This window comes from Cebus imitator, unplaced genomic scaffold (genome assembly GCF_001604975.1).
Source record: "Cebus imitator isolate Cc_AM_T3 unplaced genomic scaffold, Cebus_imitator-1.0 Scaffold347, whole genome shotgun sequence".
Taxonomy (NCBI): Eukaryota; Metazoa; Chordata; class Mammalia; order Primates; family Cebidae; genus Cebus; species Cebus imitator.
In genome coordinates this window covers 1,685,737-1,705,590 of record NW_016107662.1, presented here as the reverse complement: position 1 = coordinate 1,705,590, position 19,854 = coordinate 1,685,737, and the positions used below count along the sequence as shown (strand labels likewise).

The 19,854-nt window shown below is 36.1% G+C and overlaps 1 protein-coding gene and 1 pseudogene across 4 annotated transcripts in view; one reads left to right on the top strand and one right to left on the bottom strand.

Moving 5' to 3' along the window:
* The window catches only part of NEK7 (NIMA related kinase 7), a 150,384-nt gene that overhangs the window by 113,499 nt on the left and 17,031 nt on the right, over positions 1 to 19,854 (bottom strand). The window contains exon 1 of one of the 4 annotated variants that reach the window (XM_017506069.1): positions 5,971 to 6,058. The exons of the other annotated variants lie outside the window; for them this stretch is intronic. The gene's annotated coding sequence lies outside the window, so the exon portion shown is untranslated. Of the gene's footprint in view, positions 1 to 5,970; positions 6,059 to 19,854 lie in introns of those variants that run through there. 4 annotated transcript variants of the gene reach the window in all.
* Positions 2,026 to 6,076, top strand: LOC108287549 (annotated as a pseudogene).

The following is a 19,854-nucleotide window of genomic DNA, read 5'->3' as shown; positions in this document are numbered from 1 at the left end:
GATAGGTTGCATTTATTGATTTGCATATGTTGAACCAATCTTGCATCCCAGGGATGAAGTCAACTTGATCATGGTAGATAAGCTTTCTGGTGTGCTGCTGGATTCAGTTTGCCAGTATTGCATTGAGGATTTTTGCATCAATATTCATCGGGGATGTTGGCCTGAAGTTTTCTTTTTTTGTTGTATTTCTGCCAGGTTTTGGTATCACGATGATGTTGACCTCAAATATTGAGTTAGGGAGGAGTACCTCCTTTTCAAATGTCTGGAATAGTCTCAGTAGAAATGGTACAAGCTCCTTTTTGTACCTCTCATATATTTCAGCTATAAATCTGTGTGGTCCTGGGCTTTTTTTGGTTGGGGGAAGAAAGGAAGAATATTAAAAAAAAGTAAGTTTTACATCAGTAAATCTGAAAACACAGATAAAATGAACAAGTTCCTATAAAAAAAAGTATGCACGTATATTTGTACATATAAAAATTAATTCTAAAATATGAAAATAGGGGGCCAGAAATAGCGAAGAAATTTTTGAAAAACACTACCAAGGTAAACGGCCTTTCCTAACTAGATATCGAAACTTACTGAAAGTGCAATTGAAGCAAGAAAAGACAGGGAGAACAATGGAACTACTCATGCATTAAAAATCTTTTGAGAGAAGTGGCATTACAGGCAAGTGGATAAGGTATAGACTGTTCAATCAACGGTATCAGGATAGCTGGTTATCAATTATTTTGAATCAATAAATACATACACACATGTGTACACACAGAAACAAAGGATTACCGCCTTGTAATATACAGAGCAGATCAAAGAGCTAAATATGAAAAGTAGAACTTTACAACATTTTAAAGAAAATAGACAAGTATTTATTCACAACATCTAGGTATAGAAAAATATACTTCAGGACAACTATTACAAACTATACAAAAGATTGACAAATTCAATTACATTGAAATTAGAAATATCTGTTCATCGAGGGGTAATTTTAAAAGTTCAAAGAAAAGTCACAGATCAATAAAAAGAATATGTACAATGCATATAACTGAGAATTCATTTCTAGATGAAAAAATCAATAAACAAAAGGCAACCTAATTTTTTTAATTGCCAAAAGATATTAACAAGTAATTTTTAGAAGAACATATGAAAATATATTCAATCTCATCACAAATCAAAAAGATGCAAATTAAACAACAGGATACCATTTCATATTCATCAGGTAGGCTAAAAAGAAACTAAATTCTGTCAAAATAAAACCAGGATATGGAGCAGCTGGAACTCACATATACTACAGGCAGGAATATTTGAAGGACAACGTCCCCACAACCCACCAATTCCCCTAGATATATACTCCAAAAAAACTCAAACGGGTGCACAAAGACACACAAGTATGTTCAGGACAGCACAGTTTGTAATAGCAACATAATGGAAAGAGCATTTCTCTTCTCCCAGGACCCAGGGGGATTAAAAACTTAGGACCCTTCATGCGTTAGTTTCCCTGTTTCAGGATCCCTAATCTACTGAGTTGGAAAAAAATATTTTATAAACTTAAATGTTGATGTTACTCCTTGTTTCAAAACACTCTAACTATAAAAATGATAACATTAATACATCAAATTATGAAATAAAAGCAAAGGCACTGAACAAAATACTACATAAAACTCATAATTTTACTGTTTATCCAATAGGAAGCATAGCAAAAACTTTCTACTGGTTTAGAAAAGCCAAGATTCTAATAAGATTATAACAGATTCCATTTGTTGGAAATAAAACAAAAAAAAATTATCATCCTTCTCTTCCGGGGCCACTTTCCTAATTAATGGTAGAAATAAGAAACAAACTATTCCTAAGAAAAGGAATATTTTGTTTTTATATCAATTTGTAATTTCATTAATAATTACTTGATTACAAATACATTTGAATTTATAAAAAAAAAAAAAAAAAAAAAAAAAAAAGATCTAGAACCAGAATGAGTCACAAATTTTTAAATTCAGAGTTTTTTTAAAACTCTGAATTTTTAAATTTTTAAATTCACCTCTTCTTGGACACGGTGTTCCACATTTGCCCCCGGCCTTCCCCCGGTCCACCTCCTCCTCAAGTCGTGATGTATAGCCATAAAGTTGGTTTTGCCCTACCTAGATCTTCCCCCTCGTAGGTGAGATGAAGACGTGTTATATAGTCCTGAACTTGCCCAGCGAGGCCATGATGATGATGTTTCGAGCACCAGTGAAGATGATGGCTATCCTGAGGACATGGATCAAGATAAGCATGATGACAGCACTGATGGCAATGATGCTGACAAATCAGACGGAGAAAGTGAGGGGGATGAATTTGTGCACCGTGATGACGGTAAGAGAGACAACAATGAAGAAAAGTCAGGTCTGAGTGTATGGTTTGCAGACATGCCTGGAAAATCAAGGAAGAAAAAGAAGAATATGAAGGAACTGACTCCTCTTCAAGCCATGATGCATTGTATAGCAGGTCAAGAAATCCCTGAGGAAGAATGGGAAGTAGAGGAATTTTCAGAAGATGATGATGAAGATGACTCTGATGACTCTGACGCAGAAAAGCAATCACAAAAACAACAGAGAGGAATCACATTCCGATGGCACATCCACTGCTTCTTCACAGCAGCAGGCTCCCCCGCAGTCTGTTCCTCCTTCTCAGATAAAAGCACCTCCCAAGCCAGGACCACCACCTCTTGGACCACCACCTGCTCCATCATTACAGCCTTCCCGGCCACCTACAGGCCCTCCTCCTGGTCCATCTCCCAGAGCTCCTCCATTCCTGAGGCCACCTGGAATGCCAGGACTCCGAGGGCCTTTACCCTGACTTTTGCCTCCAGGACTACCAACAGGCCGACCCCCTGGGCCCTCCCCAAGGTCCACCTCCAGGTCTGCCTCCTGGTCCCCCTCCTCGGGGATCCCCACCAAGGATACCTCCCCCTGCACATCCAGGTATTCCTCCACCTCATCCTGGCATGATGCACCCACCTTTGGTGCCTCCCCTTGGACCTATCCCCACCCCCACCGTCCTGGGCTTTTCCCACCAGCTCCCCTGCCGAACCCTGGGGTTTTAAGTGCCCCACCCAACTTGATTCAGAGACCCAAGGCGGCTGATACGAGTGCAGCCACCACTGAGAAGAAAGCCACAGCAGCCATCAGTGCCAAGCCACAGATCACTAATCCCAAGGCAGAGATTACTCGATTTGCACCCACTGCACTGAGAGTACGTCGGGAGAATAAAGGGGCTACTGCTGCTCCCCAAAGAAAGTCAGAGGATGATTCTGCTGTGCCTCTTGCCAAAGCAGCACCCAAATCTGGTCCTTCTGTTCCTGTCTCAGTACAAACTAAGGATGTTGTCTATGAGGCTTTCATGAAGGAGATGGAAGGGCTACTGTGACAGCTTTTGATGCCAGGACAGGCTTCTGTTCATAACAGTGGCCCATGGAGAAAGAGGCTCTTATTAAACTTAGATGAAAGAGCTGCTTTCATTGTCCGGGTATTTTCTAATTTCAGTTCAAGGAATATCCTAAAATTTAGCCTTGTCCAGAATTTACTGCACATAAAAGAGAGTATTTCATTCAGAACAGCTCAGTTATTGAAGCAATGCTGCTAACATCATTCCATTTCACACCACCATTTTCATCCTGTTTCTTCACCTTCCCCAGTTCTTTGGAAATTTGTGATCCGAGGGATCGTACTTGCTTATTTTGTTTTGACTCTCTTCTTGTGTGCTGTGGGCATTGGAGTAGAGATTTCTGACAAAAACAGTTTATTTCATCTTGCCTTTTGTGTTTAAGTTATTTTTAATATTTTCCTGTAAATATTTTGTAATATTTTACTTGTAATGAAATGGATCACAGTGTCATTTCCTAAGACAAGGCAGGTTATGTGGGAAGAAAATGTACAATTTTTTGATTAAAATTATTTCCCACTGACCTAAAAAAAAAAAGATAGAGGCATGCTGAAATTTAGAGGAGTCTCTAAAAGTCTGTTGTTTGCTGCAACTGACGGAAAACTGACAACATGTTCCCAGATGAATGCTTTAATATGCATTAAATGACAAGTTTTCACAGTGGATTTTGATGGCAACTCTGATAGCGTTAGGGAGTTAAAACTGGATATTGTTTATACATCTTGAAGAACAGAAAACTTAATGCTTGCAGTAATATATTCATTAAAATATTTATATCTAATTCATGTCTTTCAAATAAAATACAAGCATTTTTCTAAATAAAATTACTCAAAGAATTATTCAGGATATTGCATTCTTAACATCTGCCTATATGGCAATACAAATTAAATAATTAAGTAACCACTAAATAATGACCCTCCTCTCTTTTTAAAAATATCATTGAAACCCAGAGATTAAGTTTCACCTTTTAATCAGTTAATATACAAATTCTTTATTCACAACCAACATGTTCTTGAGATTAAATGCTGTTTTGAATCATACTGCAATTTATAATTACTTTAAAGTTTATCATTTGAGCTTAGTAGGTATTTTGAAAGTAACACTAAAAATAGGGCAGCCCCGGATGGAAGGAATAACATAACTTTAAGTTGCTTGTCCCAAAAGAACAAATATTTTGCAAACATACTCTAAAACGTAAAATATGCCTTCGTCTTAAAAGCCCTTAACATTAATCTAAATGTTTAATGAGGCCTATAAGTGGGTCATGACATATTTGTTCCCAGGCTGAAAATCTATATACAAATTGTTCCCTGGAGAGAATTTTCAACCAAAAGTTATAAATACCAGAAGAGGGATTAATAATGGAAAGTCTGACCTAACACTAACCTGACTACTGTGATCTTCTACTTAATAGTATCCTACTGGCTATTGTTCATACCACTCAGAGCTAGAATGAATCTTTAGTTCTTTTAACCTGAAAGATGCAAATAAATATCAACTTTTTCTCTCAACTGTGCTTTAAATATAAAGCATCAAATTGTAAGATGTAGGTTCATACAACCAGGGACTTATGACATCAAAATTAAGCAAAAATTAACAATGTTTTTAAAAAATCCTTTCAAATAACATTCTTTTCCACTCTCTTTTCCTATGTGACACTAATACCAGCAAAATCTTAATTCAGACTTATATTCAAAATACGTAATATGCCACATATGAACTGAACTAAATTTTAATTTTAACACTGATGTATTTCGTAAGCAAACTGTTAACTCAGGATTTTGAAGTCTCAAGGGAGTAACAATTTTACTGAAATATTCAGACATATAAATATTATCCATAACCTACAAATCATCATTTTCTACTCATTCAAGGGCACTTAATTCAGGGTAGTAAAACAGATGGGGTCCAATGCCTGGTTGCACATATAACTTTCACATATAATTTGCCATGTGCCACTTCGCCTCTCTGAACATCAGTTTTCTCTTCTGCAAAATGGAGATAATGAACTTTCCTGGCCCACTTCATGAAGTAGTCAGGATAACTCAGTGACATAAATTATACAAGTGTTTTATTAACTCTGAAAGCAGAGCTCAAATACGGTATTACTACATTATTTCATGCACATTATTCGAAAAACACCTATTCTTATAATATTTAAGGTGTTTTCATATTGATAATAATGTATCAGGAGAGGTAAGTGTTCCAGCACAGTCTCAAGAAGCACACAAAACTACAAGGTCTAAGCATCTTCTGTCCCTGACCCCTTTCTGTATAGCTAGTGGCACAGGTCAAGGTAACTACAGGGACTTCAGTGCAACTGCTCACTCCCTGACCAAGGGTGTCGGGCTTGCTTGCTAGCTGCTACAAAAAGTACTGAGCCCTTAGCTTTGGGTTCCTCAGCTGCCACACAACTCATGCAAGCACAACCACCATGCAGGCCCATCACTTCTCTCCATTGAACTTATGGGCAAGAAAACTCGTACTACTATGCTGATGCTCCTGCTGTGTGCTGTGCTTTATAAAACTGTCTTGCTTTGATCACTAAGTCTCACTTACTTTTAAAGTTGTGGTAAGCCAATCAGCTTACTTAGTCATTTCCTCTAAAACTGTTACTCTGCATTCTCTATGAAATCCAGGTTCTTACCTTAAAAAAAAAAAAAAAGAGCAAACAGTGTGCTGAGATAGACAATGACTTTTTGAAAAGCCCAAAGGCATTGTGACTATAACTATTAAAAGAAGGATTCCCTAAGCAAACAAAGATGGGCTCAGCACCCAAAAATTTGGGGCCAGAAATTGAGCTATGGGAGCCCCAAAGCAGGTAGCTGGTTGAATGCAATGCAGTCTGATTAAAACCAGAAGTGCCTCTACAGAGCCAGATCCCTCCATGGAACTCAATCCCCCTCTACTAGAGGAACAAAGAAGCTGAGTGGCAACCTTAGTGTTGGAAACGGGTTTATAACATCAGGGGAAAATCCACACCGAGACAACGGATCACTCAGCAAGGCTAGTTTTACTTCCTGCAGGAAGGGTGCAACTCGCCAGCAATCTTGCCTGAACAAAGGAGACAGGAACATTTACCACTTTGATAACCTGATGCAATTGCCCTACTGCTGTGTCTAGTTTCCATAGGCCGGAACAGGACCTCACATTCTATGCTTGTCCCGATTGGCTAAAAACTTGGAAATTTTCTAAAGAAATAAAGGCAGAGGAGAACAAAGGAAAAGAGGAAGTAACTTGAAAATGCTTAAAGAAGGGATAAAATTTCCAAATAAGGAAGGGGAATAAGCTATGACCTAAGACTTCCCTGGGCTTGTCCAGGCATGTCAGAGCAAATATCTAGGTTAAAATGTAAGAACTAAGAACACGGGATGCATTTATTTCTTTATCATGACTAACAGCTACTTTAAGATTATTAGCAAAAGCTTTAAAGTAAATTAACCTTTGAATAAACTATTATTTATTCATAATGAACTAAGAGGAAAGCTTTGAAGAGGAACCATTTATTCTTATTTCCTACACTTAGCATAAATTACTCCTGCAGTGCCTCCATTACATAACCTTGTACCTCTGTACCCTGATTTGGTACCCTTTAAAGATAAAGGTGACCACAGATGTGGCCAAAGTCTTTCCACCTGCAGAGAAGACTTCAGGAAGAAAGGCCAGGGTGGGGAATGTAAACTTGTACGGTGCTTTTAGATACTGATACTGATGAGAGCTGGCAGCCTACAATGGATTCTCATCAACTGAATTCAGTTGCTATCCCTGTTGCTCTGGCTGTTCCAGACATTGTGACCATGACTGAATCAACAGCACAAACTAATGACACCTGGTATGCCATTCTGGATATTGCTAATGCCCCTTTCTCAAAACCTTGGGTACCAGAAAATTAAGATCAGTTTATCTTCAGGTTCCAAAACAGATTTACTGAGCAGCCAGGGGGTACCTGAATTCTGCTGTTTGCATCAATGCGGAGATGTGGAACAAGCCTTCCTCCCTTGCAGTGGAATGACCTGGTTCCACTATATTGATGATGCCATGCTGATTGATAGGCGCAAATGAAGAACAGGTGGCAATGGCTTTGGACGAGATGCTGACTCACATGAGGGCCTGGGGTGGTTCATTAATTCTGACGAGATATAAGGACTAGCCATCCAAGTCCAATTCTCAGGAACAATGCTGGCTCCCCTGAGACCAAAAGGAAAAATTACTCACCCTCCAGCCCCCACCTACCAAAACAGGAGCCTGGCACATAACTGGACCATTTGGGTATTAAAGACATGTGCAGGCTAAGCTACCCAGAGGACACGCAGACTTCTGGTTCCACATAGCAGTGCAAGTACTCTTCCTTGATAGTGGAGCACATGCCATAGAGCAAATGGTCAGAAATCTATCCTTAACTTTATTTACCACAGTCGATGGGGCTGTGCAAACTCTGGAAAATCAGCAGGTCAGCTTAAAATTCCTTTGCACAAGTCATAATGCATAACATACTGGCCTAAGCTATGTCCTGGCCGACCAAGATATGTATGAATTAATACCACCAGTCAGGTGGAATAATCCAAACTTCTCATAAGGAAGGGAGCTAAATGATTATCTGAAATAAGACCTACTAATACTCTCTGGGACTTGACCCAATTTGTTGAGTCCAGAATTCTAAGGTGCATGGTTGAGGTGAATACTGCAGGTTGGCCTCATTCTGTTGATAACTGTCCTCATCAAAACAAGGATTAAAACAAGGATTGTTTTAATAACAATTAAAACGATTGTTTTAATAACAAGTGTTGTATGAGATAAACTGAATGAATTTTGTCTCAGCACCTGATAGCATATCTAATCTAAGTTGCTGATGGGGTGGTATAACCATATAAAAATTTGAGTTCAACCAAGAATGTGTATGGGCAAAGGATGGACTGCTGGGAAAGGCTGTCTGTCATAGGTCCAAACATCCTTGTACATCCTTACCAACTATGCCAAATAACAAATCCACCAGCCATCCTCTAACTTTGAGCTACTTCTGTAGCTAGTTATATAGGCAATCCAATAGGTCAAAGAACTACAAAGTAGGTCTCAGCGTTCCTTGCCAGCCTGTATCATAACTGGCAAATAACAAAATAAAAAGTTGCTCCTTTTCATATCCTCACCTTTGAAACCTTTAAAGGAAATTCTAAAGGTAAAGCGAAGTTCAATAAATCTATCTATTTTAGTGGAGTCAATGTTCTTTTCTGCCAAATATCACATACAACTGACATGACTTAACATCACTTGAATTCATTGCTAAACAGAAAATAAGCAGAAATATTTCAATAGCTATAGAAATAATTTCAAATATATCCTTTCACAAGTAAAAATGATTTGTTAATCATTTTACTGTTCTAAACATATTTACCATAAGTTAAGTAATAAGACCATTAGAAAGGTGATCTGCTAAGATAAATCTTCCAGCTAGTTAAGGGATTGCAGCATATATTGTCTCTCTTTGCATTACATACCTCCTTCGAGATAAGGTTATCTCCTAGATCGAAGACTGTGTGTGAGTATTAGTAAAAAAAGATGAATCACAGATTTTCATTTTCACTTTTAGTATTTCAGAATGTGCCTACCGGTACAGCCTAATAAAATTAAATAGAAATGACAACTAATCTGGAAGACAACCAGCAACTAATCACCAACCAGACTGAACAAATAATGCCTTCTCTGCCCCATTTCCTCTTCTCTCAATTTTAATAAAATAATAGGTCTCAGTACTCCTTGCCAGCCTGGTACAGCACGCCTTGCCCCAATTTTAATAAAATCAAGAGAAGAGAATGTGGGGCAGAGAAGGCATTTCAGGCAGCATTACCTATAGATGGGAGATAATGTTTGGTTCTCACACTCATTATAAAGTTTACATTTCATGGATGGTCAGAGGTGGATGGCAACTTTCAATATGTCAAAATAAGGTATTTCTTAAATTTCTAATTTTTTAAATATTAGAACACTGTAACTTAAAAAATTAGATACTAGTTCTACAAGTCAGAGTAAGACTTTCATAGATCTACCAATAAAGCTCTACTGAGGCATTTTTAGATGTGAGATAATTCACTTGCTCCCTGCTAAAGGAATATAAAGTTAAAAAATTATTTCATATGCAGTTTCACAAATTTGGACAACACATAAAAGAAGACAGCAATCATTGAAAACGCTTTTTTAAAAACACAGTATCTGCCAGAAAATCCGGCTTATCTCAACTGATGGACACTATTTATGAAGAACAAAGTTCAAACACAGAATCACTAAGCAAAAAGCTTCTCTTCTGACCAAAAAAAAAAAAAAAAAAAAAAAGGGAGAGAGAGAGCATGGACTAATATGTAAAAGAAGTGCCTCAGAGTGGATAAGCAGATATCTATAATAATGTGTCCACTGTCTATATTACATGCTTGCTTGTATACTAAAAACAACAGTAGAGACACTGTTTTTACTTTAAGTTTTCCTAGTACCTTTCAAAACTGTCTTGCCACAAGACTCTCCCAAAATCAACACTATCCTTCTATTTTGGTTAAAAATATTTTGTTGGGGATGCCAAGGGAAGAGAATTGCTGGAAGCCAGAAATTCTACACCAGCCTGAACAACATAGTCAAACCTTGTCTCTACAAAAAAAAAAAAAAAAAAAATCAATTAGCCAGGCATAGTAGTGTGCAACTTTGGTCCCAGCTACTTGGGAGGCCAAGGCAAAAGGATCACTTTAGCCCTGGAGTTTGAAGCTGCAGTAAGCCATAACGGCACCACTACTCTCTAGCCTGGGCAACACAGTAAGATCCTGTCTTAAAATATATATATTGTGATTTCCTTAATGGAGGTGGGCATAATCTTGCTGTAGTTGCCACGGCTGATGCATTGTGTGCATGTGTGTTTCAATGTTGGTAAACATACTTTAAACACAAATCAATTTTATTTAAGAATTCTTAAATCAACCATCAGTCACGAATCCCCTAGATCTTTGAATGACCTAGAAAAATAATGAAACAGTTCTACGAATTTGTAAGCAGTTTGACTATTTAAAATGAAAAATATATACTAAATTTTCCAACAATAGCCATGTAAAATTTGTCAAACAGATTGACAGGAAGTCAAGCCAATCAACTGACAAGATAAAATTTAGAACTGTAAAATGCTATTTCATCTACTCCTCCAAGAAAAATCACAGAATCATAAAGTCATAAGCCAATTGTTGTGTCTGAATAGTGAAACACTGCATACATTTACTTATAATGTGTTTGTCAGTTGTGAAAAACTGCCCAGTGAATAAAGTCAAATCCATGTATACTACAAGGGTACATAGTACGGTGTGAAAAATTACTATTTTCAAACTACACAGCAGTAATAACAAACGTTCTTCAAAAACTCTAAAATCTGGCATGTACAAATCTCACTATAAAATCATTTTAAAGAAAGCTGCTGTTAAATAAACATCCAACTGTTAAATGGACCAGATACCACCAACATACATACTGTTCAAGTAAGCCCAGGGTAGCCACCTACATTCCAAGATTTCCACTTACAATATCTGTTAGGATAAAACGGAATAAAAGAAAGACAAAAAAATTGGTTCTACATTTTCTTCACCTGTGTTTTGAACCACTTCAGCATTATGAACGACATCAGACCATTAAAAATGCCTCCTAGAGTCACATGCTATATTTATCACCACTGTGTTTCCAATGCTCAGAACACCATAGGCACATAGTAGGCATGTACGTATTGCTGAATGAATGAAAAAATAATGCCTGCTTAACTTTGCTTCATCTTGATAAACTTACAAAACATTGGTAAAAACTGCCTCTAAATACTAATTTCGAGTAAAAAAAAAGCAGAAATTTGAGCGTTTGTTGTATCAATTAACACACGTTTAAGACATTATTAACAATCAGTGTTTTACTATAAGTCAGAAACATTTCAAAGTATAATGTTTTGAGGGTCAGCATGCATAATATTCAATTGGCTTCAATTAAATCATCCTAGAGTACCTCTTTCACCATATCTTTCGCTGTATCATTCTCTTTTAAGAAACATTTCTGATGATTCTCCAAAATCTTTACAATAAATTCCTTACCCTGGAATTAACAGGCCCCTATCCATTCAACAGAAATCTACTAAAAAACTCCTTCTTTGAACCAGGCAGGTACTCAGAACGGTTCCATTGAAGAGCCCACTGCCTAGTGAGGAAGTTGTATTCTGAAACATCTGCCAGAGACATGGCCACACAAAAAATCAAGAAAAATCTGAAGTTTCAGACTACCAGTGTAAGCGCTAAAGACTGATTTTTCAGATGGGAGTTACAGGGCCAATTTTTCATTTTACAAATACCACCATTTTGGCACCTATAAAGAGAATGAATCAGAACCTCATGCCCAACTTATTTCTGCCAAACTGGCCCATTTCAGAGCTTCAGAAATCCTATTACAATTTCACCTACCACAATGGCCGCCTCTCAAAGCCCAGCACAAATCCCTATGCTTCCATGAGGTCTCATTCAAACTAAAGCAGACATCCCCTTCCTTCGATGTCCCTGTAGCAGCCCTATACTATACTATGGTATACTCTTGTGGCACTAAGGGCCTTTCTTACATTGTTAATGACACTATCCATCAGGATTATGAAGTCCTTAACAACAAAGTCTGCAGTAGATTCCTCAGAATCTCCCATTATATCCAACACAGTTTTTTCTTATAATAAGCCTTCTCAGAGTACAACAAATAACTGTCATCAGTTGTATTATATTTTACTGAGCCATTAAAGTACGTAAAAATTATAAGTGGATGGTTAGCATGGAATAAAACAAAGAACAAAGAGTCTGAACATAACAGTTTCTAAAATCCGGAACACGGAAGTAATATTTCCAAAAAACAATTCCAAAATCCCTGCACTTTTCTCCCAATTCATTACTTTTAACACATATAGAAATCAATGGTCACAGGCCTGGAAGCAAGAATACAAACCAGAAAACCAACCCCAAGTCGTGAACCATAATCATGGTCTTGCGCTGTTAACAGGAAAGCTCAATCTCTCTCTCTCACACACATGCGGGCACACATACACATACTCTTATTCCCATCCATTCTCTCTCTCTCCGGTTCAAAGCCTAAGAATTAAAACACCCTTGTCCATTTAGACACAGAAGCCAAAACAGACCTACTTAATACTATATATGATCTAAACAAAAGAGACAAATCCAGAATGGTGAAAACATTAACGCCATGTGTAAGAACACCTTTCTAACTGAAAGCTGACCAGCATTATGCACATCTCTAATTCTGCTTGGATTTACAGTCTTGTAGTAAAAAATATTCATTACAGTCAACTATTGAGAAGTTGATTATTCCGATGCCCTGCTATTCACTTCTCCCTGTTGCCTACCTTTTTTATTATTTCACTCTTTATTTCCATCAACAGAGGTAAACCTGAAGAATATCTACCCGTATCTGAACATATTAAATATATAAAACCATTTTAAAATACATTCATCACTTTTTCTATTAAAACAAAAAAAAAAACAGAATCTTAATAAATCAAATTATTTAATTAACTGACAAAGTTTAATGAAGTCTCTCCTTCAATTCAACCACTTACCCTCACGCGTCATTTTTAAAGAACTGATTTACTTTAACCCTGCCAAATGTTAAGAAAATAACATTTTAAATTGCGTTCATAGATTAGTCCATCATCCAGGTAAAATTTTCAAACAACCATTTCTTCAGTAATGGCACTACATTAAATCTAAAAGTCATACAACACTACTAGTTTAGAACTTTATTTTGTTGTTGTTTACTTCAATAATCTTATCAACGTTATTGAGGAGTTCTTCACAAACATAAATAACATGGGGGGGAAGCTTTACCAAGACCTTTCTGTGTACTGTGTAATCAATTTCTGAGTCTTAGTTACTTCAAATACTAAGTGAAGGTATTAGATTACATGATAGATACCCAGACTCTACAGTTCACTTCAGTTCTAATGTCTTCTGAAACAAATAATCAAGTCATACTGCATACATTCAGTATTTACTGACAGGAACTTTGGGATGCTACAGATTAGTTACCTCCCAGAGCAGAGGCTGAGTAGTAATGAAGGATTAACTCCTAAGACACCCTTACTGACGAATCTTCATAGAAGAGGGCACTATCAAAAAAAAAAAGTCAATGATCAATTAATTTGAAATCTAAAATACCAAGAAGGATCAAGTTTTCATCTGCTTAGAGTGACATGTCAAATATATGGTTGACTTAACAAAAAAACTAAGCTAATGCTTAGTTTTGCTGGATTTGTTGTTGTTTTTCTCAACTATTTAAAGATGATGCCATGGTCTAAGAGTCCAATTTATAATTAGTTATCTCATCAAAGTAGCATGGTAATTATCATTTGTTTAAAGTTAACAGGAAAACTATATAAAATGGGTGAACTTCTTGGTTTGATAACTTGTCCCATTCTGACCTTTTCCATTTAGATACCTCTCTTACATTAGAAATTAAGTCAATCATATTATGAATGTATATTTAAGGCATCATTTTATAAAGCATTTTATAGACAGTTTTTCCTATTAGAAATCAACATTGAAAAATGTGTGAGCTATAAGCCCATTACTTATTCACACTTTTATTTTTAGTAAATGACTATATGGACATAATTTATTTAATAAGGCTGTGAATTTATTTTCTCAAAGTAAAAATTAAATGTCCTCTTACTGAAAATATTCCATGTGTGTTCTCATTGTGATTCTTCAACAAGTAAAAGTAACACATCATTTCACTACCTCCCTAAAAGATTATGATAATTATCAAAAATTATTACAAGGTCAAAATTATCAGCAAGAAAATGCCGTACCCAAAGGGGAAAAATGTGTTAAACAACAACAAAAATTATGAATTCCAGCCCTGACTCTATCACCACCAAGCAAATGCAAGCTTCTTAATGCCCTTCCTATACCATCTGTCATGTGAGGAAAAGCTTGCCCATTCCTCAAACAAACTGTTACAAAGGAAAGAAACCTCATCCAAACCTCTTCTCTCATATTTTCATCTAGCTATACAGTTAAAACAACAGGTCTCAGCATACATCCTGAATAAATTACTTTAGAATAAGGAATAAAATGTTAGTAACAATGATGATTGTAAATTATGATACTTCATTATTGATTAAATTTCTCTATAATGCAAAGGCTTTTAAATATTAGTTCAAACTGAATGCTTACTTTTAACTGAAAATCCCCCCAAAAAAGGGAGGGGTAGAAATCATGATTCTCTCTGGCCATGATTTTTAACGTTTCTAAATTTTATGTTTATATGTACTCTTCTAGCAAAATGAGCATCAATATGCTTTATTGATATTTTACACTTATAATTTTGTACTTTTCAAAAAGTTTCCACTGATATCTTCTCAAAACATCACAGTGGAGTGAGTGGGAAATAATTTCCAGATTACAGACAAGAAACTCCAAAGAAAAAAGTTATACAACTTAACCAAAATTACAAAAAGAGAAAGCAAAGGAACTCAGGTCTCCTGACTCCTATAAATCAGGATTAAGTGTGTTTACGCATACATGTCTGTGCGTACACGCATGCGTGCGTATACACACACACACACACACTCTCTCTCTCTCTCTCTCTCTCTCTCTCTCTCTCCCTCCTGTATAACTGTAGCTTCTTCCTGGCAATAGGAAGACTGCAGAAATCTGCATACGAATAAAATTTTCTTAAACTCTGTAAAACCACAGTTGAAGGCTAGAGTTTCACAGACTATAAAGGCAGTCCTCAAGACCACAGAGAAACTGTTTAGCCCAAAATCCAACCACATCCTGGACAGTCTGTGCCAATCGCAGGTCCCAAAGTCCCTTGATTTTCCTACATGAACACTTCTATTTTGTGGGAACCAACCATCCTCATGCATCTTGCTCTACACCAAAAATAATCCTTTTTTTTAGTATTTATTACACCCCTCACTGTTCAAGAATCATTATGAATTCTGTCACTTAACTGTTAGACAAAATTAAAATTCAGCTTAATTATTCAAAAAATAAAGCAAACATAAAGGCCCATAATGAAGAATGTCTATTTCAGTTTTGAAAAGCATGTATGTTTTACATTTAAAAAAATGTTTCTCTCTCTCCCTCTCTCTCTCTCTCTCTCACACACACACACACACACACACTCTTCCAAAAATCCACTGTAGCCTAAAAACTACATGAGGATATGTTTCCAAATAATGTTGTCATCTAAGAAATCACTATAGTATAGAATGCCTAAAAATGCAGGGCTTTATATTAGAATTGGCAACAGAAAATGTAAAAATTAATAAATTTCCTGCATTCAATGAGTTTAAATTATAGCAGCTGAGAAGAAATAAGGACAAGTTTATATGAAATTACAGTATGTTTCTAGTGACCATGTTCCATATCAAACAAGTCTCATTTTTCTAAGAGGCTTTTCCTTTAAAAAAAAAAAAAAAAAAAAAAAAAGAGGGGGTATGTATCAAATGTTTTTCTGCTCTACTAATCTTATCTCACAAATTTTCTTTCTGAACCAAATGAGATAATGAATCAAATAACTAGATCTTTTCCATTATATCATCTTTACATGCTCAGATAAACCTTGGTTGGTAATGACTAACGACTCTTTAACTGTACCATTCCTTTTAATTTTATTGAAGCATTGCAATAAATGTTTAATTCTTCCATAGTCAGTCTATTAGTTATGAGGGCTTGAGCTGATTTATAAAGTTGTTCTTTATCTTATTTAGTGCTTTTCTTCATTAAAATCTACTCTGAAATTTATACGGCTACTCCTCTGTGTTTTCTGATTTATTTTCCTTATAAATCTTGGCTACTTTTTAATTTTTAACCTTTCTAGGTTGATTTGTTCTCAGAACATCTTTTGAAAGCAGCACATCGTTGAGGACCTCTCTTTAATCTGAGTCCTTCTTTTAAATGAAAATTTAATACACTGTCTACACATTGTTTTGTTGATACTTGTCTTTTATATTCTTATTTCTTATGTTTCCTTGCTATTTTTTTTTTTTTTCACCTCTTGCCACATGGACAATGTTTGCTTGCTTGATTTTGCCTAGCCATTTAGAAAACAAACATATCTTTCCTTAATTCCACTAATGATGATTCCAAGTTATTTAAAGGCCTCCTTTAACAAGATTTTGGTTCATTATCAAAGTAAAATTGAAATCCTTCTTCTGGCACACAATCTGAGGTTAGGTGAGGGACTGATCATGCCATCACTCTTCCCTTTCCCCCAGCACGCCATTCCCAGTTCTCAGATTACAGATTTTATTACCATAACCTAAGTTATTCTGGCATTTAGTACTATTTCCCACCTTGCATAACAAACTGTTTAGTCTTGTTTCTACATTTATTTCAATGCTTTTTCTCAATGCTTTTGTACAAACATGTCCCCTTCCCAAACTCTTAATAGTATATCTTTAAGTAATTTTTAATAAAGCTCATATGTGATACATTTTCTCTGAAAGTTGAAAATAAAAAATATTCTATTGTCATCGTACATGAACAATAATTTGGCTGTGTATGCCCTTTTTTAGCCACAATCCTCCGCTTTGATTTTGTTAGATCTCTGAAGTAATTGTTCCATGACTTCTGGCATTTGGTGATATTGAAAATAATACTTTGATCCCTTCCATTTCTTGGCTGAAGAACAGTAATTTACTTTCATCAATTATTGGTTGAGAACTGTATGTTTACCTACTAATACTTAATCTAGTACTTGCTTGAAGTAAATCAAGCTAGCAATATGAATCACTAAATAAAGAGTACAATAAGGAAATTATTTTATCTACTTTTATTATTTCTAAAAAAAAATGTGTCTTTTGCTCTGTGATCGATAAACAAGTCTGCTGATTCTCTTGCTTCAGTTTCCTTTAATGGTAAGTCCCTTGGTTATTTAAATCAATAACCACGCATTTTCAGGTGGTACATAACCCGTCTCATACACACTGATGATTTATAAACGTGTGGCTCCGGAATCTCATTTCTAACTCCTCTTTCCACCTGATATCTCAAACCCAATATGTGTAAAATCTTGAACACTGTAAACCGTTTCTACTCTGTATTTCCTTTCTTACTGAATGACATTTTCATCCAGTCATGCCCTGTGGTCCCTAGGTCATACCAGATTCTTATACTCCCTTACCTCCACGTAAGTCCTCAACTACTAATTCTACCTCACAAACTTCATCACTCTGCTTATCCCAGACCCTCATGATCCTTGCTATTAACTGCCCTTCCTAATGTTAATAATGAAATCCTTATTCTACATACCCATTATATATACATACACACACACGAGATAAATCTAAGATGAAAATCTATGTCATAAGCCTCCTTAAAACCCTTTAATGAAAAAAGCGTAAATTCCTCGGTCTCACTCTTTACTTGCCAGCACTTTCCCGCACATAAGTACCATACTCTGGCCTTAATGTGAACCATTTTACAATTCCTCCAAAGGCCAAATTATTTCATACCTATGTGCCTCTGACACTGACTATGATATCTTACTGAAATACTCAACCCAGCTAGTCGGCCTGGTCAATCTTGCTTGGTACTCAGGTAGCCCTCCGTAAAATACCTATTTTAAGCATCTGTCTCATGTATTTCAGTGAATCAGTTGTCTGTCGATCTTAGGCTCTATCCATTACCTACAGATTAGCAACTACTACTCAAGGGCTGAATCTGTTTGCTCTTCATTTTTATACCTCCAGCACACATGAAGATCCAATAAATAGTTGTTGAATAACTAAACATATTTAGAAAACAAAATGAGAGATTAAAAGACTACAGATCCAACCATCAGGAAACCTTAGCTCAAATTCACATGAGCACCTGCTTTCGATTAAAGACAACATATCTGCCCTGTGTCTCAGTTCCCTCCACTCTTATGGAAAGTTCATAATGACACAGCATGAGAACACATCTCATGTCTCACATCATTATCTCTGAAATAAATCAAAACAGAGCACTTTCTACTGTAAAAGAATGGCTGGAAGAATCAAGTATTAACAGTTCTCAAGAGTGTTAAGTGGCACACAAATGCAAGATGGTATTATTTCTTCTGTTTAGCTTTACAGAAGAGTTTCCCTACAAGGATGTGAAAGACAAGTGATACTTATTCAGCCCTTTTAAAGTATATCCAAAAAGCTTTTGACGCACTTTGTATTTGTTTAGGTTAACTGTGGACACAGAATGCTACGACAAATTCCCCTTGTGTTTGTATATGTCCTTCAGTTACTCACACAGCAACAACTAAAGTCTGGCCAAAGCACATGCTCACTAAGCTAATCATTCAGGGCAATACTAGAAAAATCATGACCACCAAACTGACGCCAAGAGCTAAGATAAATAGCTTGGACCCATTTTCAAAACCAGATTTTAAAAAGCATTCTACTGCATTCCTTGTACTAAATAAGTCATAGAATGAATTCTATCACAACAAAGTTGATAAGACCCTATGGAATACAGGCTAGTACCTGGAAATACTTTCGTTAGTATGAATTATTTATGGTAAGGTTATAATAAGGTCTTCATTTTTAAGAGCCTTTGGTCTGTAACACGGACTCACTAACAGAAAAATCACACACCAAAAATGAAAAACACATTTAAATAAAAGAAAATTTTAATGAAAATTTCTAAATTAACACATGGTTTTATATTTAATCCTTACAGGAAGATTTATCAACTGCTCATATTTATTCATTAACAAATATTTTTTGAATGCCTACTCTATTACAAACACTGTTCTGTGTATTGATTATTCCTGAACTTTCAAAACCCTTTCTTCCTTACATACTACCATTTAAATAAATCGTAGTTTTTTTTTAAATATTAAACAGGTTTTATTAGCATCTCACATGTCTGACACTTTCTCCTAAGCATGCAGTTTATTTTCTAGTCATGGGTTACTTACTAAAAGTCTGCGCAATATAAAGCAGTTTTAAAAGCCTTCCCATCATGTGGGTAGGATGCCTCATGCCTCTAATAAGAGGCTCACTTGAGTCCTGGAGTTTGAGACCAGCCTAAACAACAAACAGAGATCCCATCTCTACAAAATATTAAACTATTAGCCCAGTATGGTGGTTTGCATCTGTGGTCCCAGCTACTTGGGAGGTAGTTAGGAGGAGCACTTGAGCCCAGGAGGTTGAAGCTGCAGCGAGCTACGCAACAATAATACTTAATAATACTCAATAATACTCCAGCCTGGGCAAAAGAGCAAGACCCTGCCTCAAAAAAAAAAAGCTTTCCTATCAATTACTCTTCTTTTTTTATTTATTTATTTATTTATTTTATTGTATTTTAGGTTTGGGGGTACATGTGAAGAACATGCAAAATTGTTGCATAGGAACACACATGGCAGTGTGATTTGCTGCCTTCCTCCCCAACACCTACATGTGGC